At 72.8% G+C, this 25,943-nt stretch overlaps 21 non-coding genes across 21 annotated transcripts; all 21 read right to left on the reverse strand.

The window, feature by feature from the left end:
- Nucleotides 1–382: 382 nt before the first annotated feature.
- On the reverse strand, nt 383–501 carry LOC125160031 (5S ribosomal RNA). Its single transcript, XR_007150090.1, has one exon. It is a non-coding gene; the product is annotated as a 5S ribosomal RNA (ribosomal RNA).
- Nucleotides 502–1,642: 1,141 nt separating this feature from the next.
- Nucleotides 1,643–1,761, reverse strand: LOC125160032 (5S ribosomal RNA). The gene has a single exon (XR_007150091.1). It is a non-coding gene; the product is annotated as a 5S ribosomal RNA (ribosomal RNA).
- Nucleotides 1,762–2,920: 1,159 nt separating this feature from the next.
- LOC125160034 (5S ribosomal RNA) lies at nt 2,921–3,039 on the reverse strand. The gene has a single exon (XR_007150093.1). It is a non-coding gene; the product is annotated as a 5S ribosomal RNA (ribosomal RNA).
- Nucleotides 3,040–4,188: 1,149 nt separating this feature from the next.
- LOC125159972 (5S ribosomal RNA) lies at nt 4,189–4,307 on the reverse strand. Its single transcript, XR_007150033.1, has one exon. It is a non-coding gene; the product is annotated as a 5S ribosomal RNA (ribosomal RNA).
- A 1,181-nt stretch (nt 4,308–5,488) lies between these two features.
- LOC125160035 (5S ribosomal RNA) lies at nt 5,489–5,607 on the reverse strand. The gene has a single exon (XR_007150094.1). It is a non-coding gene; the product is annotated as a 5S ribosomal RNA (ribosomal RNA).
- A 1,168-nt stretch (nt 5,608–6,775) lies between these two features.
- LOC125160036 (5S ribosomal RNA) lies at nt 6,776–6,894 on the reverse strand. The gene has a single exon (XR_007150095.1). It is a non-coding gene; the product is annotated as a 5S ribosomal RNA (ribosomal RNA).
- A 1,154-nt stretch (nt 6,895–8,048) lies between these two features.
- LOC125160037 (5S ribosomal RNA) lies at nt 8,049–8,167 on the reverse strand. Its single transcript, XR_007150096.1, has one exon. It is a non-coding gene; the product is annotated as a 5S ribosomal RNA (ribosomal RNA).
- Nucleotides 8,168–9,309: 1,142 nt separating this feature from the next.
- LOC125160038 (5S ribosomal RNA) lies at nt 9,310–9,428 on the reverse strand. Its single transcript, XR_007150097.1, has one exon. It is a non-coding gene; the product is annotated as a 5S ribosomal RNA (ribosomal RNA).
- A 1,159-nt stretch (nt 9,429–10,587) lies between these two features.
- Nucleotides 10,588–10,706, reverse strand: LOC125160039 (5S ribosomal RNA). Its single transcript, XR_007150098.1, has one exon. It is a non-coding gene; the product is annotated as a 5S ribosomal RNA (ribosomal RNA).
- A 1,149-nt stretch (nt 10,707–11,855) lies between these two features.
- LOC125159974 (5S ribosomal RNA) lies at nt 11,856–11,974 on the reverse strand. Its single transcript, XR_007150035.1, has one exon. It is a non-coding gene; the product is annotated as a 5S ribosomal RNA (ribosomal RNA).
- Nucleotides 11,975–13,123: 1,149 nt separating this feature from the next.
- Nucleotides 13,124–13,242, reverse strand: LOC125159992 (5S ribosomal RNA). Its single transcript, XR_007150052.1, has one exon. It is a non-coding gene; the product is annotated as a 5S ribosomal RNA (ribosomal RNA).
- Nucleotides 13,243–14,392: 1,150 nt separating this feature from the next.
- LOC125160040 (5S ribosomal RNA) lies at nt 14,393–14,511 on the reverse strand. The gene has a single exon (XR_007150099.1). It is a non-coding gene; the product is annotated as a 5S ribosomal RNA (ribosomal RNA).
- A 1,142-nt stretch (nt 14,512–15,653) lies between these two features.
- Nucleotides 15,654–15,772, reverse strand: LOC125160041 (5S ribosomal RNA). The gene has a single exon (XR_007150100.1). It is a non-coding gene; the product is annotated as a 5S ribosomal RNA (ribosomal RNA).
- Nucleotides 15,773–16,931: 1,159 nt separating this feature from the next.
- LOC125160042 (5S ribosomal RNA) lies at nt 16,932–17,050 on the reverse strand. The gene has a single exon (XR_007150101.1). It is a non-coding gene; the product is annotated as a 5S ribosomal RNA (ribosomal RNA).
- Nucleotides 17,051–18,200: 1,150 nt separating this feature from the next.
- On the reverse strand, nt 18,201–18,319 carry LOC125159975 (5S ribosomal RNA). The gene has a single exon (XR_007150036.1). It is a non-coding gene; the product is annotated as a 5S ribosomal RNA (ribosomal RNA).
- A 1,149-nt stretch (nt 18,320–19,468) lies between these two features.
- LOC125160004 (5S ribosomal RNA) lies at nt 19,469–19,587 on the reverse strand. The gene has a single exon (XR_007150063.1). It is a non-coding gene; the product is annotated as a 5S ribosomal RNA (ribosomal RNA).
- Nucleotides 19,588–20,738: 1,151 nt separating this feature from the next.
- LOC125159976 (5S ribosomal RNA) lies at nt 20,739–20,857 on the reverse strand. The gene has a single exon (XR_007150037.1). It is a non-coding gene; the product is annotated as a 5S ribosomal RNA (ribosomal RNA).
- A 1,151-nt stretch (nt 20,858–22,008) lies between these two features.
- LOC125160043 (5S ribosomal RNA) lies at nt 22,009–22,127 on the reverse strand. Its single transcript, XR_007150102.1, has one exon. It is a non-coding gene; the product is annotated as a 5S ribosomal RNA (ribosomal RNA).
- A 1,158-nt stretch (nt 22,128–23,285) lies between these two features.
- Nucleotides 23,286–23,404, reverse strand: LOC125160045 (5S ribosomal RNA). Its single transcript, XR_007150104.1, has one exon. It is a non-coding gene; the product is annotated as a 5S ribosomal RNA (ribosomal RNA).
- Nucleotides 23,405–24,553: 1,149 nt separating this feature from the next.
- On the reverse strand, nt 24,554–24,672 carry LOC125159977 (5S ribosomal RNA). Its single transcript, XR_007150038.1, has one exon. It is a non-coding gene; the product is annotated as a 5S ribosomal RNA (ribosomal RNA).
- Nucleotides 24,673–25,821: 1,149 nt separating this feature from the next.
- LOC125160005 (5S ribosomal RNA) lies at nt 25,822–25,940 on the reverse strand. The gene has a single exon (XR_007150064.1). It is a non-coding gene; the product is annotated as a 5S ribosomal RNA (ribosomal RNA).
- Nucleotides 25,941–25,943: the final 3 nt, after the last annotated feature.

Genomic DNA, 25,943 nt, shown 5'->3' on the forward strand with positions numbered 1-25,943 from the left:
CCCCACCCCTCCGTGCGTGCGGGTGCAGTGTCAGGAAAGGTGCAAAGCTGGGGCGTGGCTTCCAGCCGGTGCAGTGGGATTTAGCCTGGTGCGGGCAGTGGGGAGCGGGGAGCGGCAAGCGGTCCCCTTGTGAAGTGCCGTGGGGTGTGCGGTGTGCGGGCTCGGGGGGCGGGGCGGGGCTCGGGGGGCGGGGCCAGGCTAGGCTAGGCCAGGCCAGGCCGCTTTGCCGGCCCGGGAGGAGCTGAGGGAGCAGTGGGCGGGGTGTGTTTGGCCCCAGGAGACGCGCTCCCCGGGGAGAGAGGGACACACGGAGGGAGGGGGGAGGGGCGGCGGGCGCCAAAGGAGAGGTCAAGGAGGCCAGAGGCAAAAGGCAAAAGGCAAAAGCCTACAGCACCCGGTATTCCCAGGCGGTCTCCCATCCAAGTACTAACCAGGCCCGACCCTGCTTAGCTTCCGAGATCAGACGAGATCGGGCGCGTTCAGGGTGGTATGGCCGTAGACGCCGGCGGCTGCCGCTGGGCGCCTCAAGAGCCTGCTCCACGCGTCCCAAGCCCAGCGGGTGCCGCGCTTCACCCATGCACGCGCCTGCCTGCCTACCTGCCTGCCTGCCTGCCTGGCTGCCGCCGCCCTCCGTCGCGGGCCCCGGGCGGGTGGCGGAGGCGGCGCAAGAGGACCCTGGCAAGGCGCTGTGGCGCAAGCCCCGGCCTTCACCGATCCCGGGACTCTTGCACGCTGCTCCCGGCTTGGCCCCACGCCCGCCTCCGCTTCCATCCCGCACCGCACCGCACCGCATCGCACCGCACCGCACCACGTCGGGCCGCTCACTGGGAAGAGGGTGGAAGCGAGCGTGGGGCATCCGGCCGGCCTTTCCTTCTGGGCCCCCCCCCCCACACCCCGCCGGGTTCTCAGCGCCTCCTCCCCAGTCCCAGGGCGAGCGCAGCCAGCCCCCCCAACCCCCCCGCCTTTCATTCCCGTCCGCCCCACCTGGTGCAAAGCCACCCCGGAGGCCCCAGCGCCCCCAGAGAACATCACCAGCCCGAGCCCGCTGCCCTAGCTGGGCCTCGCCAAACGCCGGGGGCCCTGGGGATGAGGGCTCGAGGGAGGGAAGAGGTCCGGGACCCAGGGAGCCCAGGCCCGTGGCGGAGTCCGAGTGTGGGGTCTCGCTGCCCCGCCCTCCCCGCCCGCTCCTGGGTTCTTGTATCCACCCAGCCAGCCCCCACCCTCCAGTCCCCAGGCGCCAGCCCCCGGTCCCGCCCTCACCGCACCCCCCCACCCCTCCGTGCGTGCGGGTGCAGTGTCAGGAAAGGTGCAAAGCTGGGGCGTGGCTTCCAGCCGGTGCAGTGGGATTTAGCCTGGTGCGGGCAGTGGGGAGCGGCGAGCGGTCCCCTTGTGAAGTGCCGTGGGGTGTGCGGTGTGCGGGCTCGGGGGGCGGGGCGGGGCTCGGGGGGCGGGGCCAGGCTAGGCTAGGCCAGGCCAGGCCGCTTTGCCGGCCCGGGAGGAGCTGAGGGAGCAGTGGGCGGGGTGTGTTTGGCCCCAGGAGACGCGCTCCCCGGGGAGAGAGGGACACACGGAGGGAGGGGGGAGGGGCGGCGGGCGCCAAAGGAGAGGTCAAGGAGGCCAGAGGCAAAAGGCAAAAGGCAAAAGCCTACAGCACCCGGTATTCCCAGGCGGTCTCCCATCCAAGTACTAACCAGGCCCGACCCTGCTTAGCTTCCGAGATCAGACGAGATCGGGCGCGTTCAGGGTGGTATGGCCGTAGACGCCGGCGGCTGCCGCTGGGCGCCTCAAGAGCCTGCTCCACGCGTCCCAAGCCCAGCGGGTGCCGCGCTTCACCCATGCACGCGCCTGCCTGCCTACCTGCCTGCCTGCCTGCCTGGCTGCCGCCGCCCTCCGCCGCGGGCCCCGGGCGGGTGGCGGAGGCGGCGCAAGAGGACCCTGGCAAGGCGCTGTGGCGCAAGCCCCGGCCTTCACCGATCCCGGGACTCTTGCACGCTGCTCCCGGCTTGGCCCCACGCCCGCCTCCGCTTCCATCCCGCACCGCACCGCACCGCATCGCACCGCACCGCACCACGTCGGGCCGCTCACTGGGAAGAGGGTGGAAGCGAGCGTGGGGCATCCGGCCGGCCTTTCCTTCTGGGCCCCCCCCCCCCACACCCCGCCGGGTTCTCAGCGCCTCCTCCCCAGTCCCAGGGCGAGCGCAGCCAGCCCCCCCAACCCCCCCGCCTTTCATTCCCGTCCGCCCCACCTGGTGCAAAGCCACCCCGGAGGCCCCAGCGCCCCCAGAGAACATCACCAGCCCGAGCCCGCTGCCCTAGCTGGGCCTCGCCAAACGCCGGGGGCCCTGGGGATGAGGGCTCGAGGGAGGGAAGAGGTCCGGGACCCAGGGAGCCCAGGCCCGTGGCGGAGTCCGAGTGTGGGGTCTCGCTGCCCCGCCCTCCCCGCCCGCTCCTGGGTTCTTGTATCCACCCAGCCAGCCCCCACCCTCCAGTCCCCAGGCGCCAGCCCCCGGTCCCGCCCTCACCGCACCCCCCCACCCCTCCGTGCGTGCGGGTGCAGTGTCAGGAAAGGTGCAAAGCTGGGGCGTGGCTTCCAGCCGGTGCAGTGGGATTTAGCCTGGTGCGGGCAGTGGGGAGCGGGGAGCGGCGAGCGGTCCCCTTGTGAAGTGCCGTGGGGTGTGCGGTGTGCGGGCTCGGGGGGCGGGGCGGGGCTCGGGGGGCGGGGCCAGGCTAGGCTAGGCCAGGCCAGGCCAGGCCAGGCCGCTTTGCCGGCCCGGGAGGAGCTGAGGGAGCAGTGGGCGGGGTGTGTTTGGCCCCAGGAGACGCGCTCCCCGGGGAGAGAGGGACACACGGAGGGAGGGGGGAGGGGCGGCGGGCGCCAAAGGAGAGGTCAAGGAGGCCAGAGGCAAAAGGCAAAAGGCAAAAGCCTACAGCACCCGGTATTCCCAGGCGGTCTCCCATCCAAGTACTAACCAGGCCCGACCCTGCTTAGCTTCCGAGATCAGACGAGATCGGGCGCGTTCAGGGTGGTATGGCCGTAGACGCCGGCGGCTGCCGCTGGGCGCCTCAAGAGCCTGCTCCACGCGTCCCAAGCCCAGCGGGTGCCGCGCTTCACCCATGCACGCGCCTGCCTGCCTACCTGCCTGCCTGCCTGCCTGGCTGCCGCCGCCCTCCGCCGCGGGCCCCGGGCGGGTGGCGGAGGCGGCGCAAGAGGACCCTGGCAAGGCGCTGTGGCGCAAGCCCCGGCCTTCACCGATCCCGGGACTCTTGCACGCTGCTCCCGGCTTGGCCCCACGCCCGCCTCCGCTTCCATCCCGCACCGCACCGCACCGCATCGCACCGCACCGCACCACGTCGGGCCGCTCACTGGGAAGAGGGTGGAAGCGAGCGTGGGGCATCCGGCCGGCCTTTCCTTCTGGGCCCCCCCCCCCCACACCCCGCCGGGTTCTCAGCGACTCCTCCCCAGTCCCAGGGCGAGCGCAGCCAGCCCCCCCAACCCCCCCGCCTTTCATTCCCGTCCGCCCCACCTGGTGCAAAGCCACCCCGGAGGCCCCAGCGCCCCCAGAGAACATCACCAGCCCGAGCCCGCTGCCCTAGCTGGGCCTCGCCAAACGCCGGGGGCCCTGGGGATGAGGGCTCGAGGGAGGGAAGAGGTCCGGGACCCAGGGAGCCCAGGCCCGTGGCGGAGTCCGAGTGTGGGGTCTCGCTGCCCCGCCCTCCCCGCCCGCTCCTGGGTTCTTGTATCCACCCAGCCAGCCCCCACCCTCCAGTCCCCAGGCGCCAGCCCCCGGTCCCGCCCTCACCGCACCCCCCCACCCCTCCGTGCGTGCGGGTGCAGTGTCAGGAAAGGTGCAAAGCTGGGGCGTGGCTTCCAGCCGGTGCAGTGGGATTTAGCCTGGTGCGGGCAGTGGGGAGCGGGGAGCGGCGAGCGGTCCCCTTGTGAAGTGCCGTGGGGTGTGCGGTGTGCGGGCTCGGGGGGCGGGGCGGGGCTCGGGGGGCGGGGCCAGGCTAGGCTAGGCCAGGCCAGGCCGCTTTGCCGGCCCGGGAGGAGCTGAGGGAGCAGTGGGCGGGGTGTGTTTGGCCCCAGGAGACGCGCTCCCCGGGGAGAGAGGGACACACGGAGGGAGGGGGGAGGGGCGGCGGGCGCCAAAGGAGAGGTCAAGGAGGCCAGAGGCAAAAGGCAAAAGGCAAAAGCCTACAACACCCGGTATTCCCAGGCGGTCTCCCATCCAAGTACTAACCAGGCCCGACCCTGCTTAGCTTCCGAGATCAGACGAGATCGGGCGCGTTCAGGGTGGTATGGCCGTAGACGCCGGCGGCTGCCGCTGGGCGCCTCAAGAGCCTGCTCCACGCGTCCCAAGCCCAGCGGGTGCCGCGCTTCACCCATGCACGCGCCTGCCTGCCTACCTGCCTGCCTGCCTGCCTGGCTGCCGCCGCCCTCCGCCGCGGGCCCCGGGCGGGTGGCGGAGGCGGCGCAAGAGGACCCTGGCAAGGCGCTGTGGCGCAAGCCCCGGCCTTCACCGATCCCGGGACTCTTGCACGCTGCTCCCGGCTTGGCCCCACGCCCGCCTCCGCTTCCATCCCGCACCGCACCGCACCGCATCGCACCGCACCGCACCACGTCGGGCCGCTCACTGGGAAGAGGGTGGAAGCGAGCGTGGGGCATCCGGCCGGCCTTTCCTTCTGGGCCCCCCCCCCCCCACACCCCGCCGGGTTCTCAGCGCCTCCTCCCCAGTCCCAGGGCGAGCGCAGCCAGCCCCCCCAACCCCCCCGCCTTTCATTCCCGTCCGCCCCACCTGGTGCAAAGCCACCCCGGAGGCCCCAGCGCCCCCAGAGAACATCACCAGCCCGAGCCCGCTGCCCTAGCTGGGCCTCGCCAAACGCCGGGGGCCCTGGGGATGAGGGCTCGAGGGAGGGAAGAGGTCCGGGACCCAGGGAGCCCAGGCCCGTGGCGGAGTCCGAGTGTGGGGTCTCGCTGCCCCGCCCTCCCCGCCCGCTCCTGGGTTCTTGTATCCACCCAGCCAGCCCCCACCCTCCAGTCCCCAGGCGCCAGCCCCCGGTCCCGCCCTCACCGCACCCCCCCACCCCTCCGTGCGTGCGGGTGCAGTGTCAGGAAAGGTGCAAAGCTGGGGCGTGGCTTCCAGCCGGTGCAGTGGGATTTAGCCTGGTGCGGGCAGTGGGGAGCGGGGAGCGGCGAGCGGACCCCTTGTGAAGTGCCGTGGGGTGTGCGGTGTGCGGGCTCGGGGGGCGGGGCGGGGCGGGGCGGGGCGGGGCGAAGCGGGGCGGGGCCAGGCTAGGCTAGGCCAGGCCAGGCCAGGCCAGGCCAGGCCGCTTTGCCGGCCCGGGAGGAGCTGAGGGAGCAGTGGGCGGGGTGTGTTTGGCCCCAGGAGACGCGCTCCCCGGGGAGAGAGGGACACACGGAGGGAGGGGGGAGGGGCGGCGGGCGCCAAAGGAGAGGTCAAGGAGGCCAGAGGCAAAAGGCAAAAGGCAAAAGCCTACAGCACCCGGTATTCCCAGGCGGTCTCCCATCCAAGTACTAACCAGGCCCGACCCTGCTTAGCTTCCGAGATCAGACGAGATCGGGCGCGTTCAGGGTGGTATGGCCGTAGACGCCGGCGGCTGCCGCTGGGCGCCTCAAGAGCCTGCTCCACGCGTCCCAAGCCCAGCGGGTGCCGCGCTTCACCCATGCACGCGCCTGCCTGCCTGCCTGCCTGGCTGCCGCCGCCCTCCGCCGCGGGCCCCGGGCGGGTGGCGGAGGCGGCGCAAGAGGACCCTGGCAAGGCGCTGTGGCGCAAGCCCCGGCCTTCACCGATCCCGGGACTCTTGCACGCTGCTCCCGGCTTGGCCCCACGCCCGCCTCCGCTTCCATCCCGCACCGCACCGCACCGCATCGCACCGCACCGCACCACGTCGGGCCGCTCACTGGGAAGAGGGTGGAAGCGAGCGTGGGGCATCCGGCCGGCCTTTCCTTCTGGGCCCCCCCCCCCCACACCCCGCCGGGTTCTCAGCGCCTCCTCCCCAGTCCCAGGGCGAGCGCAGCCAGCCCCCCCAACCCCCCCGCCTTTCATTCCCGTCCGCCCCACCTGGTGCAAAGCCACCCCGGAGGCCCCAGCGCCCCCAGAGAACATCACCAGCCCGAGCCCGCTGCCCTAGCTGGGCCTCGCCAAACGCCGGGGGCCCTGGGGATGAGGGCTCGAGGGAGGGAAGAGGTCCGGGACCCAGGGAGCCCAGGCCCGTGGCGGAGTCCGAGTGTGGGGTCTCGCTGCCCCGCCCTCCCCGCCCGCTCCTGGGTTCTTGTATCCACCCAGCCAGCCCCCACCCTCCAGTCCCCAGGCGCCAGCCCCCGGTCCCGCCCTCACCGCACCCCCCCACCCCTCCGTGCGTGCGGGTGCAGTGTCAGGAAAGGTGCAAAGCTGGGGCGTGGCTTCCAGCCGGTGCAGTGGGATTTAGCCTGGTGCGGGCAGTGGGGAGCGGGGAGCGGCGAGCGGACCCCTTGTGAAGTGCCGTGGGGTGTGCGGTGTGCGGGCTCGGGGGGCGGGGCGGGGCGGGGCGGGGCGGGGCGAAGCGGGGCGGGGCCAGGCTAGGCTAGGCCAGGCCAGGCCAGGCCAGGCCAGGCCGCTTTGCCGGCCCGGGAGGAGCTGAGGGAGCAGTGGGCGGGGTGTGTTTGGCCCCAGGAGACGCGCTCCCCGGGGAGAGAGGGACACACGGAGGGAGGGGGGAGGGGCGGCGGGCGCCAAAGGAGAGGTCAAGGAGGCCAGAGGCAAAAGGCAAAAGGCAAAAGCCTACAGCACCCGGTATTCCCAGGCGGTCTCCCATCCAAGTACTAACCAGGCCCGACCCTGCTTAGCTTCCGAGATCAGACGAGATCGGGCGCGTTCAGGGTGGTATGGCCGTAGACGCCGGCGGCTGCCGCTGGGCGCCTCAAGAGCCTGCTCCACGCGTCCCAAGCCCAGCGGGTGCCGCGCTTCACCCATGCACGCGCCTGCCTGCCTACCTGCCTGCCTGCCTGCCTGCCTGGCTGCCGCCGCCCTCCGCCGCGGGCCCCGGGCGGGTGGCGGAGGCGGCGCAAGAGGACCCTGGCAAGGCGCTGTGGCGCAAGCCCCGGCCTTCACCGATCCCGGGACTCTTGCACGCTGCTCCCGGCTTGGCCCCACGCCCGCCTCCGCTTCCATCCCGCACCGCACCGCACCGCATCGCACCGCACCGCACCACGTCGGGCCGCTCACTGGGAAGAGGGTGGAAGCGAGCGTGGGGCATCCGGCCGGCCTTTCCTTCTGGGCCCCCCCCCCCCCACACCCCGCCGGGTTCTCAGCGCCTCCTCCCCAGTCCCAGGGCGAGCGCAGCCAGCCCCCCCAACCCCCCCGCCTTTCATTCCCGTCCGCCCCACCTGGTGCAAAGCCACCCCGGAGGCCCCAGCGCCCCCAGAGAACATCACCAGCCCGAGCCCGCTGCCCTAGCTGGGCCTCGCCAAACGCCGGGGGCCCTGGGGATGAGGGCTCGAGGGAGGGAAGAGGTCCGGGACCCAGGGAGCCCAGGCCCGTGGCGGAGTCCGAGTGTGGGGTCTCGCTGCCCCGCCCTCCCCGCCCGCTCCTGGGTTCTTGTATCCACCCAGCCAGCCCCCACCCTCCAGTCCCCAGGCGCCAGCCCCCGGTCCCGCCCTCACCGCACCCCCCCACCCCTCCGTGCGTGCGGGTGCAGTGTCAGGAAAGGTGCAAAGCTGGGGCGTGGCTTCCAGCCGGTGCAGTGGGATTTAGCCTGGTGCGGGCAGTGGGGAGCGGGGAGCGGCGAGCGGTCCCCTTGTGAAGTGCCGTGGGGTGTGCGGTGTGCGGGCTCGGGGGGCGGGGCGGGGCTCGGGGGGCGGGGCCAGGCTAGGCTAGGCCAGGCCAGGCCGCTTTGCCGGCCCGGGAGGAGCTGAGGGAGCAGTGGGCGGGGTGTGTTTGGCCCCAGGAGACGCGCTCCCCGGGGAGAGAGGGACACACGGAGGGAGGGGGGAGGGGCGGCGGGCGCCAAAGGAGAGGTCAAGGAGGCCAGAGGCAAAAGGCAAAAGGCAAAAGCCTACAGCACCCGGTATTCCCAGGCGGTCTCCCATCCAAGTACTAACCAGGCCCGACCCTGCTTAGCTTCCGAGATCAGACGAGATCGGGCGCGTTCAGGGTGGTATGGCCGTAGACGCCGGCGGCTGCCGCTGGGCGCCTCAAGAGCCTGCTCCACGCGTCCCAAGCCCAGCGGGTGCCGCGCTTCACCCATGCACGCGCCTGCCTGCCTACCTGCCTGCCTGCCTGCCTGGCTGCCGCCGCCCTCCGCCGCGGGCCCCGGGCGGGTGGCGGAGGCGGCGCAAGAGGACCCTGGCAAGGCGCTGTGGCGCAAGCCCCGGCCTTCACCGATCCCGGGACTCTTGCACGCTGCTCCCGGCTTGGCCCCACGCCCGCCTCCGCTTCCATCCCGCACCGCACCGCACCGCATCGCACCGCACCGCACCACGTCGGGCCGCTCACTGGGAAGAGGGTGGAAGCGAGCGTGGGGCATCCGGCCGGCCTTTCCTTCTGGGCCCCCCCCCCCCACACCCCGCCGGGTTCTCAGCGCCTCCTCCCCAGTCCCAGGGCGAGCGCAGCCAGCCCCCCCAACCCCCCCGCCTTTCATTCCCGTCCGCCCCACCTGGTGCAAAGCCACCCCGGAGGCCCCAGCGCCCCCAGAGAACATCACCAGCCCGAGCCCGCTGCCCTAGCTGGGCCTCGCCAAACGCCGGGGGCCCTGGGGATGAGGGCTCGAGGGAGGGAAGAGGTCCGGGACCCAGGGAGCCCAGGCCCGTGGCGGAGTCCGAGTGTGGGGTCTCGCTGCCCCGCCCTCCCCGCCCGCTCCTGGGTTCTTGTATCCACCCAGCCAGCCCCCACCCTCCAGTCCCCAGGCGCCAGCCCCCGGTCCCGCCCTCACCGCACCCCCCCACCCCTCCGTGCGTGCGGGTGCAGTGTCAGGAAAGGTGCAAAGCTGGGGCGTGGCTTCCAGCCGGTGCAGTGGGATTTAGCCTGGTGCGGGCAGTGGGGAGCGGCGAGCGGTCCCCTTGTGAAGTGCCGTGGGGTGTGCGGTGTGCGGGCTCGGGGGGCGGGGCGGGGCTCGGGGGGCGGGGCCAGGCTAGGCTAGGCCAGGCCAGGCCGCTTTGCCGGCCCGGGAGGAGCTGAGGGAGCAGTGGGCGGGGTGTGTTTGGCCCCAGGAGACGCGCTCCCCGGGGAGAGAGGGACACACGGAGGGAGGGGGGAGGGGCGGCGGGCGCCAAAGGAGAGGTCAAGGAGGCCAGAGGCAAAAGGCAAAAGGCAAAAGCCTACAGCACCCGGTATTCCCAGGCGGTCTCCCATCCAAGTACTAACCAGGCCCGACCCTGCTTAGCTTCCGAGATCAGACGAGATCGGGCGCGTTCAGGGTGGTATGGCCGTAGACGCCGGCGGCTGCCGCTGGGCGCCTCAAGAGCCTGCTCCACGCGTCCCAAGCCCAGCGGGTGCCGCGCTTCACCCATGCACGCGCCTGCCTGCCTACCTGCCTGCCTGCCTGCCTGGCTGCCGCCGCCCTCCGCCGCGGGCCCCGGGCGGGTGGCGGAGGCGGCGCAAGAGGACCCTGGCAAGGCGCTGTGGCGCAAGCCCCGGCCTTCACCGATCCCGGGACTCTTGCACGCTGCTCCCGGCTTGGCCCCACGCCCGCCTCCGCTTCCATCCCGCACCGCACCGCACCGCATCGCACCGCACCGCACCACGTCGGGCCGCTCACTGGGAAGAGGGTGGAAGCGAGCGTGGGGCATCCGGCCGGCCTTTCCTTCTGGGCCCCCCCCCCCCACACCCCGCCGGGTTCTCAGCGCCTCCTCCCCAGTCCCAGGGCGAGCGCAGCCAGCCCCCCCAACCCCCCCGCCTTTCATTCCCGTCCGCCCCACCTGGTGCAAAGCCACCCCGGAGGCCCCAGCGCCCCCAGAGAACATCACCAGCCCGAGCCCGCTGCCCTAGCTGGGCCTCGCCAAACGCCGGGGGCCCTGGGGATGAGGGCTCGAGGGAGGGAAGAGGTCCGGGACCCAGGGAGCCCAGGCCCGTGGCGGAGTCCGAGTGTGGGGTCTCGCTGCCCCGCCCTCCCCGCCCGCTCCTGGGTTCTTGTATCCACCCAGCCAGCCCCCACCCTCCAGTCCCCAGGCGCCAGCCCCCGGTCCCGCCCTCACCGCACCCCCCCACCCCTCCGTGCGTGCGGGTGCAGTGTCAGGAAAGGTGCAAAGCTGGGGCGTGGCTTCCAGCCGGTGCAGTGGGATTTAGCCTGGTGCGGGCAGTGGGGAGCGGGGAGCGGCGAGCGGTCCCCTTGTGAAGTGCCGTGGGGTGTGCGGTGTGCGGGCTCGGGGGGCGGGGCGGGGCTCGGGGGGCGGGGCCAGGCTAGGCTAGGCCAGGCCAGGCCAGGCCAGGCCGCTTTGCCGGCCCGGGAGGAGCTGAGGGAGCAGTGGGCGGGGTGTGTTTGGCCCCAGGAGACGCGCTCCCCGGGGAGAGAGGGACACACGGAGGGAGGGGGGAGGGGCGGCGGGCGCCAAAGGAGAGGTCAAGGAGGCCAGAGGCAAAAGGCAAAAGGCAAAAGCCTACAGCACCCGGTATTCCCAGGCGGTCTCCCATCCAAGTACTAACCAGGCCCGACCCTGCTTAGCTTCCGAGATCAGACGAGATCGGGCGCGTTCAGGGTGGTATGGCCGTAGACGCCGGCGGCTGCCGCTGGGCGCCTCAAGAGCCTGCTCCACGCGTCCCAAGCCCAGCGGGTGCCGCGCTTCACCCATGCACGCGCCTGCCTGCCTACCTGCCTGCCTGCCTGCCTGGCTGCCGCCGCCCTCCGCCGCGGGCCCCGGGCGGGTGGCGGAGGCGGCGCAAGAGGACCCTGGCAAGGCGCTGTGGCGCAAGCCCCGGCCTTCACCGATCCCGGGACTCTTGCACGCTGCTCCCGGCTTGGCCCCACGCCCGCCTCCGCTTCCATCCCGCACCGCACCGCACCGCATCGCACCGCACCGCACCACGTCGGGCCGCTCACTGGGAAGAGGGTGGAAGCGAGCGTGGGGCATCCGGCCGGCCTTTCCTTCTGGGCCCCCCCCCCCCACACCCCGCCGGGTTCTCAGCGACTCCTCCCCAGTCCCAGGGCGAGCGCAGCCAGCCCCCCCAACCCCCCCGCCTTTCATTCCCGTCCGCCCCACCTGGTGCAAAGCCACCCCGGAGGCCCCAGCGCCCCCAGAGAACATCACCAGCCCGAGCCCGCTGCCCTAGCTGGGCCTCGCCAAACGCCGGGGGCCCTGGGGATGAGGGCTCGAGGGAGGGAAGAGGTCCGGGACCCAGGGAGCCCAGGCCCGTGGCGGAGTCCGAGTGTGGGGTCTCGCTGCCCCGCCCTCCCCGCCCGCTCCTGGGTTCTTGTATCCACCCAGCCAGCCCCCACCCTCCAGTCCCCAGGCGCCAGCCCCCGGTCCCGCCCTCACCGCACCCCCCCACCCCTCCGTGCGTGCGGGTGCAGTGTCAGGAAAGGTGCAAAGCTGGGGCGTGGCTTCCAGCCGGTGCAGTGGGATTTAGCCTGGTGCGGGCAGTGGGGAGCGGGGAGCGGCGAGCGGTCCCCTTGTGAAGTGCCGTGGGGTGTGCGGTGTGCGGGCTCGGGGGGCGGGGCGGGGCTCGGGGGGCGGGGCCAGGCTAGGCTAGGCCAGGCCAGGCCGCTTTGCCGGCCCGGGAGGAGCTGAGGGAGCAGTGGGCGGGGTGTGTTTGGCCCCAGGAGACGCGCTCCCCGGGGAGAGAGGGACACACGGAGGGAGGGGGGAGGGGCGGCGGGCGCCAAAGGAGAGGTCAAGGAGGCCAGAGGCAAAAGGCAAAAGGCAAAAGCCTACAACACCCGGTATTCCCAGGCGGTCTCCCATCCAAGTACTAACCAGGCCCGACCCTGCTTAGCTTCCGAGATCAGACGAGATCGGGCGCGTTCAGGGTGGTATGGCCGTAGACGCCGGCGGCTGCCGCTGGGCGCCTCAAGAGCCTGCTCCACGCGTCCCAAGCCCAGCGGGTGCCGCGCTTCACCCATGCACGCGCCTGCCTGCCTACCTGCCTGCCTGCCTGCCTGGCTGCCGCCGCCCTCCGCCGCGGGCCCCGGGCGGGTGGCGGAGGCGGCGCAAGAGGACCCTGGCAAGGCGCTGTGGCGCAAGCCCCGGCCTTCACCGATCCCGGGACTCTTGCACGCTGCTCCCGGCTTGGCCCCACGCCCGCCTCCGCTTCCATCCCGCACCGCACCGCACCGCATCGCACCGCACCGCACCACGTCGGGCCGCTCACTGGGAAGAGGGTGGAAGCGAGCGTGGGGCATCCGGCCGGCCTTTCCTTCTGGGCCCCCCCCCCCCACACCCCGCCGGGTTCTCAGCGCCTCCTCCCCAGTCCCAGGGCGAGCGCAGCCAGCCCCCCCAACCCCCCCGCCTTTCATTCCCGTCCGCCCCACCTGGTGCAAAGCCACCCCGGAGGCCCCAGCGCCCCCAGAGAACATCACCAGCCCGAGCCCGCTGCCCTAGCTGGGCCTCGCCAAACGCCGGGGGCCCTGGGGATGAGGGCTCGAGGGAGGGAAGAGGTCCGGGACCCAGGGAGCCCAGGCCCGTGGCGGAGTCCGAGTGTGGGGTCTCGCTGCCCCGCCCTCCCCGCCCGCTCCTGGGTTCTTGTATCCACCCAGCCAGCCCCCACCCTCCAGTCCCCAGGCGCCAGCCCCCGGTCCCGCCCTCACCGCACCCCCCCACCCCTCCGTGCGTGCGGGTGCAGTGTCAGGAAAGGTGCAAAGCTGGGGCGTGGCTTCCAGCCGGTGCAGTGGGATTTAGCCTGGTGCGGGCAGTGGGGAGCGGGGAGCGGCGAGCGGTCCCCTTGTGAAGTGCCGTGGGGTGTGCGGTGTGCGGGCTCGGGGGGCGGGGCGGGGCTCGGGGGGCGGGGCCAGGCTAGGCTAGGCCAGGCCAGGCCGCTTTGCCGGCCCGGGAGGAGCTGAGGGAGCAGTGGGCGGGGTGTGTTTGGCCCCAGGAGACGCGCTCCCCGGGGAGAGAGGGACACACGGAGGGAGGGGGGAGGGGCGGCGGGCGCCAAAGGAGAGGTCAAGTAGGCCAGAGGCAAAAGGCAAAAGGCAAAAGCCTACAGCACCCGGTATTCACAGGCGGTCTCCCATCCAAGTACTAACCAGGCCCGACCCTGCTTAGCTTCCGAGATCAGACGAGATCGGGCGCGTTCAGGGTGGTATGGCCGTAGACGCCGGCGGCTGCCGCTGGGCGCCTCAAGAGCCTGCTCCACGCGTCCCAAGCCCAGCGGGTGCCGCGCTTCACCCATGCACGCGCCTGCCTGCCTACCTGCCTGCCTGCCTGCCTGGCTGCCGCCGCCCTCCGCCGCGGGCCCCGGGCGGGTGGCGGAGGCGGCGCAAGAGGACCCTGGCAAGGCGCTGTGGCGCAAGCCCCGGCCTTCACCGATCCCGGGACTCTTGCACGCTGCTCCCGGCTTGGCCCCACGCCCGCCTCCGCTTCCATCCCGCACCGCACCGCACCGCATCGCACCGCACCGCACCACGTCGGGCCGCTCACTGGGAAGAGGGTGGAAGCGAGCGTGGGGCATCCGGCCGGCCTTTCCTTCTGGGCCCCCCCCCCCCCACACCCCGCCGGGTTCTCAGCGCCTCCTCCCCAGTCCCAGGGCGAGCGCAGCCAGCCCCCCCAACCCCCCCGCCTTTCATTCCCGTCCGCCCCACCTGGTGCAAAGCCACCCCGGAGGCCCCAGCGCCCCCAGAGAACATCACCAGCCCGAGCCCGCTGCCCTAGCTGGGCCTCGCCAAACGCCGGGGGCCCTGGGGATGAGGGCTCGAGGGAGGGAAGAGGTCCGGGACCCAGGGAGCCCAGGCCCGTGGCGGAGTCCGAGTGTGGGGTCTCGCTGCCCCGCCCTCCCCGCCCGCTCCTGGGTTCTTGTATCCACCCAGCCAGCCCCCACCCTCCAGTCCCCAGGCGCCAGCCCCCGGTCCCGCCCTCACCGCACCCCCCCACCCCTCCGTGCGTGCGGGTGCAGTGTCAGGAAAGGTGCAAAGCTGGGGCGTGGCTTCCAGCCGGTGCAGTGGGATTTAGCCTGGTGCGGGCAGTGGGGAGCGGGGAGCGGCGAGCGGTCCCCTTGTGAAGTGCCGTGGGGTGTGCGGTGTGCGGGCTCGGGGGGCGGGGCGGGGCTCGGGGGGCGGGGCCAGGCTAGGCTAGGCCAGGCCAGGCCGCTTTGCCGGCCCGGGAGGAGCTGAGGGAGCAGTGGGCGGGGTGTGTTTGGCCCCAGGAGACGCGCTCCCCGGGGAGAGAGGGACACACGGAGGGAGGGGGGAGGGGCGGCGGGCGCCAAAGGAGAGGTCAAGGAGGCCAGAGGCAAAAGGCAAAAGGCAAAAGCCTACAGCACCCGGTATTCCCAGGCGGTCTCCCATCCAAGTACTAACCAGGCCCGACCCTGCTTAGCTTCCGAGATCAGACGAGATCGGGCGCGTTCAGGGTGGTATGGCCGTAGACGCCGGCGGCTGCCGCTGGGCGCCTCAAGAGCCTGCTCCACGCGTCCCAAGCCCAGCGGGTGCCGCGCTTCACCCATGCACGCGCCTGCCTGCCTACCTGCCTGCCTGCCTGCCTGGCTGCCGCCGCCCTCCGCCGCGGGCCCCGGGCGGGTGGCGGAGGCGGCGCAAGAGGACCCTGGCAAGGCGCTGTGGCGCAAGCCCCGGCCTTCACCGATCCCGGGACTCTTGCACGCTGCTCCCGGCTTGGCCCCACGCCCGCCTCCGCTTCCATCCCGCACCGCACCGCACCGCATCGCACCGCACCGCACCACGTCGGGCCGCTCACTGGGAAGAGGGTGGAAGCGAGCGTGGGGCATCCGGCCGGCCTTTCCTTCTGGGCCCCCCCCCCCCACACCCCGCCGGGTTCTCAGCGCCTCCTCCCCAGTCCCAGGGCGAGCGCAGCCAGCCCCCCCAACCCCCCCGCCTTTCATTCCCGTCCGCCCCACCTGGTGCAAAGCCACCCCGGAGGCCCCAGCGCCCCCAGAGAACATCACCAGCCCGAGCCCGCTGCCCTAGCTGGGCCTCGCCAAACGCCGGGGGCCCTGGGGATGAGGGCTCGAGGGAGGGAAGAGGTCCGGGACCCAGGGAGCCCAGGCCCGTGGCGGAGTCCGAGTGTGGGGTCTCGCTGCCCCGCCCTCCCCGCCCGCTCCTGGGTTCTTGTATCCACCCAGCCAGCCCCCACCCTCCAGTCCCCAGGCGCCAGCCCCCGGTCCCGCCCTCACCGCACCCCCCCACCCCTCCGTGCGTGCGGGTGCAGTGTCAGGAAAGGTGCAAAGCTGGGGCGTGGCTTCCAGCCGGTGCAGTGGGATTTAGCCTGGTGCGGGCAGTGGGGAGCGGCGAGCGGTCCCCTTGTGAAGTGCCGTGGGGTGTGCGGTGTGCGGGCTCGGGGGGCGGGGCGGGGCTCGGGGGGCGGGGCCAGGCTAGGCTAGGCCAGGCCAGGCCGCTTTGCCGGCCCGGGAGGAGCTGAGGGAGCAGTGGGCGGGGTGTGTTTGGCCCCAGGAGACGCGCTCCCCGGGGAGAGAGGGACACACGGAGGGAGGGGGGAGGGGCGGCGGGCGCCAAAGGAGAGGTCAAGGAGGCCAGAGGCAAAAGGCAAAAGGCAAAAGCCTACAGCACCCGGTATTCCCAGGCGGTCTCCCATCCAAGTACTAACCAGGCCCGACCCTGCTTAGCTTCCGAGATCAGACGAGATCGGGCGCGTTCAGGGTGGTATGGCCGTAGACGCCGGCGGCTGCCGCTGGGCGCCTCAAGAGCCTGCTCCACGCGTCCCAAGCCCAGCGGGTGCCGCGCTTCACCCATGCACGCGCCTGCCTGCCTACCTGCCTGCCTGCCTGCCTGGCTGCCGCCGCCCTCCGCCGCGGGCCCCGGGCGGGTGGCGGAGGCGGCGCAAGAGGACCCTGGCAAGGCGCTGTGGCGCAAGCCCCGGCCTTCACCGATCCCGGGACTCTTGCACGCTGCTCCCGGCTTGGCCCCACGCCCGCCTCCGCTTCCATCCCGCACCGCACCGCACCGCATCGCACCGCACCGCACCACGTCGGGCCGCTCACTGGGAAGAGGGTGGAAGCGAGCGTGGGGCATCCGGCCGGCCTTTCCTTCTGGGCCCCCCCCCCCCACACCCCGCCGGGTTCTCAGCGCCTCCTCCCCAGTCCCAGGGCGAGCGCAGCCAGCCCCCCCAACCCCCCCGCCTTTCATTCCCGTCCGCCCCACCTGGTGCAAAGCCACCCCGGAGGCCCCAGCGCCCCCAGAGAACATCACCAGCCCGAGCCCGCTGCCCTAGCTGGGCCTCGCCAAACGCCGGGGGCCCTGGGGATGAGGGCTCGAGGGAGGGAAGAGGTCCGGGACCCAGGGAGCCCAGGCCCGTGGCGGAGTCCGAGTGTGGGGTCTCGCTGCCCCGCCCTCCCCGCCCGCTCCTGGGTTCTTGTATCCACCCAGCCAGCCCCCACCCTCCAGTCCCCAGGCGCCAGCCCCCGGTCCCGCCCTCACCGCACCCCCCCACCCCTCCGTGCGTGCGGGTGCAGTGTCAGGAAAGGTGCAAAGCTGGGGCGTGGCTTCCAGCCGGTGCAGTGGGATTTAGCCTGGTGCGGGCAGTGGGGAGCGGGGAGCGGCGAGCGGTCCCCTTGTGAAGTGCCGTGGGGTGTGCGGTGTGCGGGCTCGGGGGGCGGGGCGGGGCTCGGGGGGCGGGGCCAGGCTAGGCTAGGCCAGGCCAGGCCAGGCCAGGCCGCTTTGCCGGCCCGGGAGGAGCTGAGGGAGCAGTGGGCGGGGTGTGTTTGGCCCCAGGAGACGCGCTCCCCGGGGAGAGAGGGACACACGGAGGGAGGGGGGAGGGGCGGCGGGCGCCAAAGGAGAGGTCAAGGAGGCCAGAGGCAAAAGGCAAAAGGCAAAAGCCTACAGCACCCGGTATTCCCAGGCGGTCTCCCATCCAAGTACTAACCAGGCCCGACCCTGCTTAGCTTCCGAGATCAGACGAGATCGGGCGCGTTCAGGGTGGTATGGCCGTAGACGCCGGCGGCTGCCGCTGGGCGCCTCAAGAGCCTGCTCCACGCGTCCCAAGCCCAGCGGGTGCCGCGCTTCACCCATGCACGCGCCTGCCTGCCTACCTGCCTGCCTGCCTGCCTGGCTGCCGCCGCCCTCCGCCGCGGGCCCCGGGCGGGTGGCGGAGGCGGCGCAAGAGGACCCTGGCAAGGCGCTGTGGCGCAAGCCCCGGCCTTCACCGATCCCGGGACTCTTGCACGCTGCTCCCGGCTTGGCCCCACGCCCGCCTCCGCTTCCATCCCGCACCGCACCGCACCGCATCGCACCGCACCGCACCACGTCGGGCCGCTCACTGGGAAGAGGGTGGAAGCGAGCGTGGGGCATCCGGCCGGCCTTTCCTTCTGGGCCCCCCCCCCCCCACACCCCGCCGGGTTCTCAGCGACTCCTCCCCAGTCCCAGGGCGAGCGCAGCCAGCCCCCCCAACCCCCCCGCCTTTCATTCCCGTCCGCCCCACCTGGTGCAAAGCCACCCCGGAGGCCCCAGCGCCCCCAGAGAACATCACCAGCCCGAGCCCGCTGCCCTAGCTGGGCCTCGCCAAACGCCGGGGGCCCTGGGGATGAGGGCTCGAGGGAGGGAAGAGGTCCGGGACCCAGGGAGCCCAGGCCCGTGGCGGAGTCCGAGTGTGGGGTCTCGCTGCCCCGCCCTCCCCGCCCGCTCCTGGGTTCTTGTATCCACCCAGCCAGCCCCCACCCTCCAGTCCCCAGGCGCCAGCCCCCGGTCCCGCCCTCACCGCACCCCCCCACCCCTCCGTGCGTGCGGGTGCAGTGTCAGGAAAGGTGCAAAGCTGGGGCGTGGCTTCCAGCCGGTGCAGTGGGATTTAGCCTGGTGCGGGCAGTGGGGAGCGGGGAGCGGCGAGCGGTCCCCTTGTGAAGTGCCGTGGGGTGTGCGGTGTGCGGGCTCGGGGGGCGGGGCGGGGCTCGGGGGGCGGGGCCAGGCTAGGCTAGGCCAGGCCAGGCCGCTTTGCCGGCCCGGGAGGAGCTGAGGGAGCAGTGGGCGGGGTGTGTTTGGCCCCAGGAGACGCGCTCCCCGGGGAGAGAGGGACACACGGAGGGAGGGGGGAGGGGCGGCGGGCGCCAAAGGAGAGGTCAAGGAGGCCAGAGGCAAAAGGCAAAAGGCAAAAGCCTACAACACCCGGTATTCCCAGGCGGTCTCCCATCCAAGTACTAACCAGGCCCGACCCTGCTTAGCTTCCGAGATCAGACGAGATCGGGCGCGTTCAGGGTGGTATGGCCGTAGACGCCGGCGGCTGCCGCTGGGCGCCTCAAGAGCCTGCTCCACGCGTCCCAAGCCCAGCGGGTGCCGCGCTTCACCCATGCACGCGCCTGCCTGCCTACCTGCCTGCCTGCCTGCCTGGCTGCCGCCGCCCTCCGCCGCGGGCCCCGGGCGGGTGGCGGAGGCGGCGCAAGAGGACCCTGGCAAGGCGCTGTGGCGCAAGCCCCGGCCTTCACCGATCCCGGGACTCTTGCACGCTGCTCCCGGCTTGGCCCCACGCCCGCCTCCGCTTCCATCCCGCACCGCACCGCACCGCATCGCACCGCACCGCACCACGTCGGGCCGCTCACTGGGAAGAGGGTGGAAGCGAGCGTGGGGCATCCGGCCGGCCTTTCCTTCTGGGCCCCCCCCCCCCACACCCCGCCGGGTTCTCAGCGCCTCCTCCCCAGTCCCAGGGCGAGCGCAGCCAGCCCCCCCAACCCCCCCGCCTTTCATTCCCGTCCGCCCCACCTGGTGCAAAGCCACCCCGGAGGCCCCAGCGCCCCCAGAGAACATCACCAGCCCGAGCCCGCTGCCCTAGCTGGGCCTCGCCAAACGCCGGGGGCCCTGGGGATGAGGGCTCGAGGGAGGGAAGAGGTCCGGGACCCAGGGAGCCCAGGCCCGTGGCGGAGTCCGAGTGTGGGGTCTCGCTGCCCCGCCCTCCCCGCCCGCTCCTGGGTTCTTGTATCCACCCAGCCAGCCCCCACCCTCCAGTCCCCAGGCGCCAGCCCCCGGTCCCGCCCTCACCGCACCCCCCCACCCCTCCGTGCGTGCGGGTGCAGTGTCAGGAAAGGTGCAAAGCTGGGGCGTGGCTTCCAGCCGGTGCAGTGGGATTTAGCCTGGTGCGGGCAGTGGGGAGCGGGGAGCGGCGAGCGGTCCCCTTGTGAAGTGCCGTGGGGTGTGCGGTGTGCGGGCTCGGGGGGCGGGGCGGGGCTCGGGGGGCGGGGCCAGGCTAGGCTAGGCCAGGCCAGGCCGCTTTGCCGGCCCGGGAGGAGCTGAGGGAGCAGTGGGCGGGGTGTGTTTGGCCCCAGGAGACGCGCTCCCCGGGGAGAGAGGGACACACGGAGGGAGGGGGGAGGGGCGGCGGGCGCCAAAGGAGAGGTCAAGTAGGCCAGAGGCAAAAGGCAAAAGGCAAAAGCCTACAGCACCCGGTATTCACAGGCGGTCTCCCATCCAAGTACTAACCAGACCCGACCCTGCTTAGCTTCCGAGATCAGACGAGATCGGGCGCGTTCAGGGTGGTATGGCCGTAGACGCCGGCCGCTGCCGCTGGGGGCCTCAAGAGCCTGCTCCACGCGTCCCAAGCCCAGCGGGTGCCGCGCTTCACCCATGCACGCGCCTGCCTGCCTACCTGCCTGCCTGCCTGCCTGGCTGCCGCCGCCCTCCGCCGCGGGCCCCGGGCGGGTGGCGGAGGCGGCGCAAGAGGACCCTGGCAAGGCGCTGTGGCGCAAGCCCCGGCCTTCACCGATCCCGGGACTCTTGCACGCTGCTCCCGGCTTGGCCCCACGCCCGCCTCCGCTTCCATCCCGCACCGCACCGCACCGCATCGCACCGCACCGCACCACGTCGGGCCGCTCACTGGGAAGAGGGTGGAAGCGAGCGTGGGGCATCCGGCCGGCCTTTCCTTCTGGGCCCCCCCCCCCCCCACACCCCGCCGGGTTCTCAGCGCCTCCTCCCCAGTCCCAGGGCGAGCGCAGCCAGCCCCCCCAACCCCCCCGCCTTTCATTCCCGTCCGCCCCACCTGGTGCAAAGCCACCCCGGAGGCCCCAGCGCCCCCAGAGAACATCACCAGCCCGAGCCCGCTGCCCTAGCTGGGCCTCGCCAAACGCCGGGGGCCCTGGGGATGAGGGCTCGAGGGAGGGAAGAGGTCCGGGACCCAGGGAGCCCAGGCCCGTGGCGGAGTCCGAGTGTGGGGTCTCGCTGCCCCGCCCTCCCCGCCCGCTCCTGGGTTCTTGTATCCACCCAGCCAGCCCCCACCCTCCAGTCCCCAGGCGCCAGCCCCCGGTCCCGCCCTCACCGCACCCCCCCACCCCTCCGTGCGTGCGGGTGCAGTGTCAGGAAAGGTGCAAAGCTGGGGCGTGGCTTCCAGCCGGTGCAGTGGGATTTAGCCTGGTGCGGGCAGTGGGGAGCGGGGAGCGGCGAGCGGTCCCCTTGTGAAGTGCCGTGGGGTGTGCGGTGTGCGGGCTCGGGGGGCGGGGCGGGGCTCGGGGGGCGGGGCCAGGCTAGGCTAGGCCAGGCCAGGCCGCTTTGCCGGCCCGGGAGGAGCTGAGGGAGCAGTGGGCGGGGTGTGTTTGGCCCCAGGAGACGCGCTCCCCGGGGAGAGAGGGACACACGGAGGGAGGGGGGAGGGGCGGCGGGCGCCAAAGGAGAGGTCAAGTAGGCCAGAGGCAAAAGGCAAAAGGCAAAAGCCTACAACACCCGGTATTCCCAGGCGGTCTCCCATCCAAGTACTAACCAGGCCCGACCCTGCTTAGCTTCCGAGATCAGACGAGATCGGGCGCGTTCAGGGTGGTATGGCCGTAGACGCCGGCGGCTGCCGCTGGGCGCCTCAAGAGCCTGCTCCACGCGTCCCAAGCCCAGCGGGTGCCGCGCTTCACCCATGCACGCGCCTGCCTGCCTACCTGCCTGCCTGCCTGCCTGGCTGCCGCCGCCCTCCGCCGCGGGCCCCGGGCGGGTGGCGGAGGCGGCGCAAGAGGACCCTGGCAAGGCGCTGTGGCGCAAGCCCCGGCCTTCACCGATCCCGGGACTCTTGCACGCTGCTCCCGGCTTGGCCCCACGCCCGCCTCCGCTTCCATCCCGCACCGCACCGCACCGCATCGCACCGCACCGCACCACGTCGGGCCGCTCACTGGGAAGAGGGTGGAAGCGAGCGTGGGGCATCCGGCCGGCCTTTCCTTCTGGGCCCCCCCCCCCCCCACACCCCGCCGGGTTCTCAGCGCCTCCTCCCCAGTCCCAGGGCGAGCGCAGCCAGCCCCCCCAACCCCCCCGCCTTTCATTCCCGTCCGCCCCACCTGGTGCAAAGCCACCCCGGAGGCCCCAGCGCCCCCAGAGAACATCACCAGCCCGAGCCCGCTGCCCTAGCTGGGCCTCGCCAAACGCCGGGGGCCCTGGGGATGAGGGCTCGAGGGAGGGAAGAGGTCCGGGACCCAGGGAGCCCAGGCCCGTGGCGGAGTCCGAGTGTGGGGTCTCGCTGCCCCGCCCTCCCCGCCCGCTCCTGGGTTCTTGTATCCACCCAGCCAGCCCCCACCCTCCAGTCCCCAGGCGCCAGCCCCCGGTCCCGCCCTCACCGCACCCCCCCACCCCTCCGTGCGTGCGGGTGCAGTGTCAGGAAAGGTGCAAAGCTGGGGCGTGGCTTCCAGCCGGTGCAGTGGGATTTAGCCTGGTGCGGGCAGTGGGGAGCGGGGAGCGGCGAGCGGTCCCCTTGTGAAGTGCCGTGGGGTGTGCGGTGTGCGGGCTCGGGGGGCGGGGCGGGGCTCGGGGGGCGGGGCCAGGCTAGGCTAGGCCAGGCCAGGCCGCTTTGCCGGCCCGGGAGGAGCTGAGGGAGCAGTGGGCGGGGTGTGTTTGGCCCCAGGAGACGCGCTCCCCGGGGAGAGAGGGACACACGGAGGGAGGGGGGAGGGGCGGCGGGCGCCAAAGGAGAGGTCAAGGAGGCCAGAGGCAAAAGGCAAAAGGCAAAAGCCTACAGCACCCGGTATTCCCAGGCGGTCTCCCATCCAAGTACTAACCAGGCCCGACCCTGCTTAGCTTCCGAGATCAGACGAGATCGGGCGCGTTCAGGGTGGTATGGCCGTAGACGCCGGCGGCTGCCGCTGGGCGCCTCAAGAGCCTGCTCCACGCGTCCCAAGCCCAGCGGGTGCCGCGCTTCACCCATGCACGCGCCTGCCTGCCTACCTGCCTGCCTGCCTGCCTGGCTGCCGCCGCCCTCCGCCGCGGGCCCCGGGCGGGTGGCGGAGGCGGCGCAAGAGGACCCTGGCAAGGCGCTGTGGCGCAAGCCCCGGCCTTCACCGATCCCGGGACTCTTGCACGCTGCTCCCGGCTTGGCCCCACGCCCGCCTCCGCTTCCATCCCGCACCGCACCGCACCGCATCGCACCGCACCGCACCACGTCGGGCCGCTCACTGGGAAGAGGGTGGAAGCGAGCGTGGGGCATCCGGCCGGCCTTTCCTTCTGGGCCCCCCCCCCCACACCCCGCCGGGTTCTCAGCGCCTCCTCCCCAGTCCCAGGGCGAGCGCAGCCAGCCCCCCCAACCCCCCCGCCTTTCATTCCCGTCCGCCCCACCTGGTGCAAAGCCACCCCGGAGGCCCCAGCGCCCCCAGAGAACATCACCAGCCCGAGCCCGCTGCCCTAGCTGGGCCTCGCCAAACGCCGGGGGCCCTGGGGATGAGGGCTCGAGGGAGGGAAGAGGTCCGGGACCCAGGGAGCCCAGGCCCGTGGCGGAGTCCGAGTGTGGGGTCTCGCTGCCCCGCCCTCCCCGCCCGCTCCTGGGTTCTTGTATCCACCCAGCCAGCCCCCACCCTCCAGTCCCCAGGCGCCAGCCCCCGGTCCCGCCCTCACCGCACCCCCCCACCCCTCCGTGCGTGCGGGTGCAGTGTCAGGAAAGGTGCAAAGCTGGGGCGTGGCTTCCAGCCGGTGCAGTGGGATTTAGCCTGGTGCGGGCAGTGGGGAGCGGGGAGCGGCGAGCGGTCCCCTTGTGAAGTGCCGTGGGGTGTGCGGTGTGCGGGCTCGGGGGGCGGGGCGGGGCTCGGGGGGCGGGGCCAGGCTAGGCTAGGCCAGGCCAGGCCAGGCCAGGCCGCTTTGCCGGCCCGGGAGGAGCTGAGGGAGCAGTGGGCGGGGTGTGTTTGGCCCCAGGAGACGCGCTCCCCGGGGAGAGAGGGACACACGGAGGGAGGGGGGAGGGGCGGCGGGCGCCAAAGGAGAGGTCAAGGAGGCCAGAGGCAAAAGGCAAAAGGCAAAAGCCTACAGCACCCGGTATTCCCAGGCGGTCTCCCATCCAAGTACTAACCAGGCCCGACCCTGCTTAGCTTCCGAGATCAGACGAGATCGGGCGCGTTCAGGGTGGTATGGCCGTAGACGCCGGCGGCTGCCGCTGGGCGCCTCAAGAGCCTGCTCCACGCGTCCCAAGCCCAGCGGGTGCCGCGCTTCACCCATGCACGCGCCTGCCTGCCTACCTGCCTGCCTGCCTGCCTGGCTGCCGCCGCCCTCCGCCGCGGGCCCCGGGCGGGTGGCGGAGGCGGCGCAAGAGGACCCTGGCAAGGCGCTGTGGCGCAAGCCCCGGCCTTCACCGATCCCGGGACTCTTGCACGCTGCTCCCGGCTTGGCCCCACGCCCGCCTCCGCTTCCATCCCGCACCGCACCGCACCGCATCGCACCGCACCGCACCACGTCGGGCCGCTCACTGGGAAGAGGGTGGAAGCGAGCGTGGGGCATCCGGCCGGCCTTTCCTTCTGGGCCCCCCCCCCCCACACCCCGCCGGGTTCTCAGCGACTCCTCCCCAGTCCCAGGGCGAGCGCAGCCAGCCCCCCCAACCCCCCCGCCTTTCATTCCCGTCCGCCCCACCTGGTGCAAAGCCACCCCGGAGGCCCCAGCGCCCCCAGAGAACATCACCAGCCCGAGCCCGCTGCCCTAGCTGGGCCTCGCCAAACGCCGGGGGCCCTGGGGATGAGGGCTCGAGGGAGGGAAGAGGTCCGGGACCCAGGGAGCCCAGGCCCGTGGCGGAGTCCGAGTGTGGGGTCTCGCTGCCCCGCCCTCCCCGCCCGCTCCTGGGTTCTTGTATCCACCCAGCCAGCCCCCACCCTCCAGTCCCCAGGCGCCAGCCCCCGGTCCCGCCCTCACCGCACCCCCCCACCCCTCCGTGCGTGCGGGTGCAGTGTCAGGAAAGGTGCAAAGCTGGGGCGTGGCTTCCAGCCGGTGCAGTGGGATTTAGCCTGGTGCGGGCAGTGGGGAGCGGGGAGCGGCGAGCGGTCCCCTTGTGAAGTGCCGTGGGGTGTGCGGTGTGCGGGCTCGGGGGGCGGGGCGGGGCTCGGGGGGCGGGGCCAGGCTAGGCTAGGCCAGGCCAGGCCGCTTTGCCGGCCCGGGAGGAGCTGAGGGAGCAGTGGGCGGGGTGTGTTTGGCCCCAGGAGACGCGCTCCCCGGGGAGAGAGGGACACACGGAGGGAGGGGGGAGGGGCGGCGGGCGCCAAAGGAGAGGTCAAGGAGGCCAGAGGCAAAAGGCAAAAGGCAAAAGCCTACAACACCCGGTATTCCCAGGCGGTCTCCCATCCAAGTACTAACCAGGCCCGACCCTGCTTAGCTTCCGAGATCAGACGAGATCGGGCGCGTTCAGGGTGGTATGGCCGTAGACGCCGGCGGCTGCCGCTGGGCGCCTCAAGAGCCTGCTCCACGCGTCCCAAGCCCAGCGGGTGCCGCGCTTCACCCATGCACGCGCCTGCCTGCCTACCTGCCTGCCTGCCTGCCTGGCTGCCGCCGCCCTCCGCCGCGGGCCCCGGGCGGGTGGCGGAGGCGGCGCAAGAGGACCCTGGCAAGGCGCTGTGGCGCAAGCCCCGGCCTTCACCGATCCCGGGACTCTTGCACGCTGCTCCCGGCTTGGCCCCACGCCCGCCTCCGCTTCCATCCCGCACCGCACCGCACCGCATCGCACCGCACCGCACCACGTCGGGCCGCTCACTGGGAAGAGGGTGGAAGCGAGCGTGGGGCATCCGGCCGGCCTTTCCTTCTGGGCCCCCCCCCCCCACACCCCGCCGGGTTCTCAGCGCCTCCTCCCCAGTCCCAGGGCGAGCGCAGCCAGCCCCCCCAACCCCCCCGCCTTTCATTCCCGTCCGCCCCACCTGGTGCAAAGCCACCCCGGAGGCCCCAGCGCCCCCAGAGAACATCACCAGCCCGAGCCCGCTGCCCTAGCTGGGCCTCGCCAAACGCCGGGGGCCCTGGGGATGAGGGCTCGAGGGAGGGAAGAGGTCCGGGACCCAGGGAGCCCAGGCCCGTGGCGGAGTCCGAGTGTGGGGTCTCGCTGCCCCGCCCTCCCCGCCCGCTCCTGGGTTCTTGTATCCACCCAGCCAGCCCCCACCCTCCAGTCCCCAGGCGCCAGCCCCCGGTCCCGCCCTCACCGCACCCCCCCACCCCTCCGTGCGTGCGGGTGCAGTGTCAGGAAAGGTGCAAAGCTGGGGCGTGGCTTCCAGCCGGTGCAGTGGGATTTAGCCTGGTGCGGGCAGTGGGGAGCGGGGAGCGGCGAGCGGTCCCCTTGTGAAGTGCCGTGGGGTGTGCGGTGTGCGGGCTCGGGGGGCGGGGCGGGGCTCGGGGGGCGGGGCCAGGCTAGGCTAGGCCAGGCCAGGCCGCTTTGCCGGCCCGGGAGGAGCTGAGGGAGCAGTGGGCGGGGTGTGTTTGGCCCCAGGAGACGCGCTCCCCGGGGAGAGAGGGACACACGGAGGGAGGGGGGAGGGGCGGCGGGCGCCAAAGGAGAGGTCAAGTAGGCCAGAGGCAAAAGGCAAAAGGCAAAAGCCTACAGCACCCGGTATTCACAGGCGGTCTCCCATCCAAGTACTAACCAGACCCGACCCTGCTTAGCTTCCGAGATCAGACGAGATCGGGCGCGTTCAGGGTGGTATGGCCGTAGACGCC

This window comes from Prionailurus viverrinus, unplaced genomic scaffold (assembly GCF_022837055.1).
Source record: "Prionailurus viverrinus isolate Anna unplaced genomic scaffold, UM_Priviv_1.0 scaffold_90, whole genome shotgun sequence".
Lineage (NCBI taxonomy): Eukaryota > Metazoa > Chordata > Mammalia > Carnivora > Felidae > Prionailurus > Prionailurus viverrinus.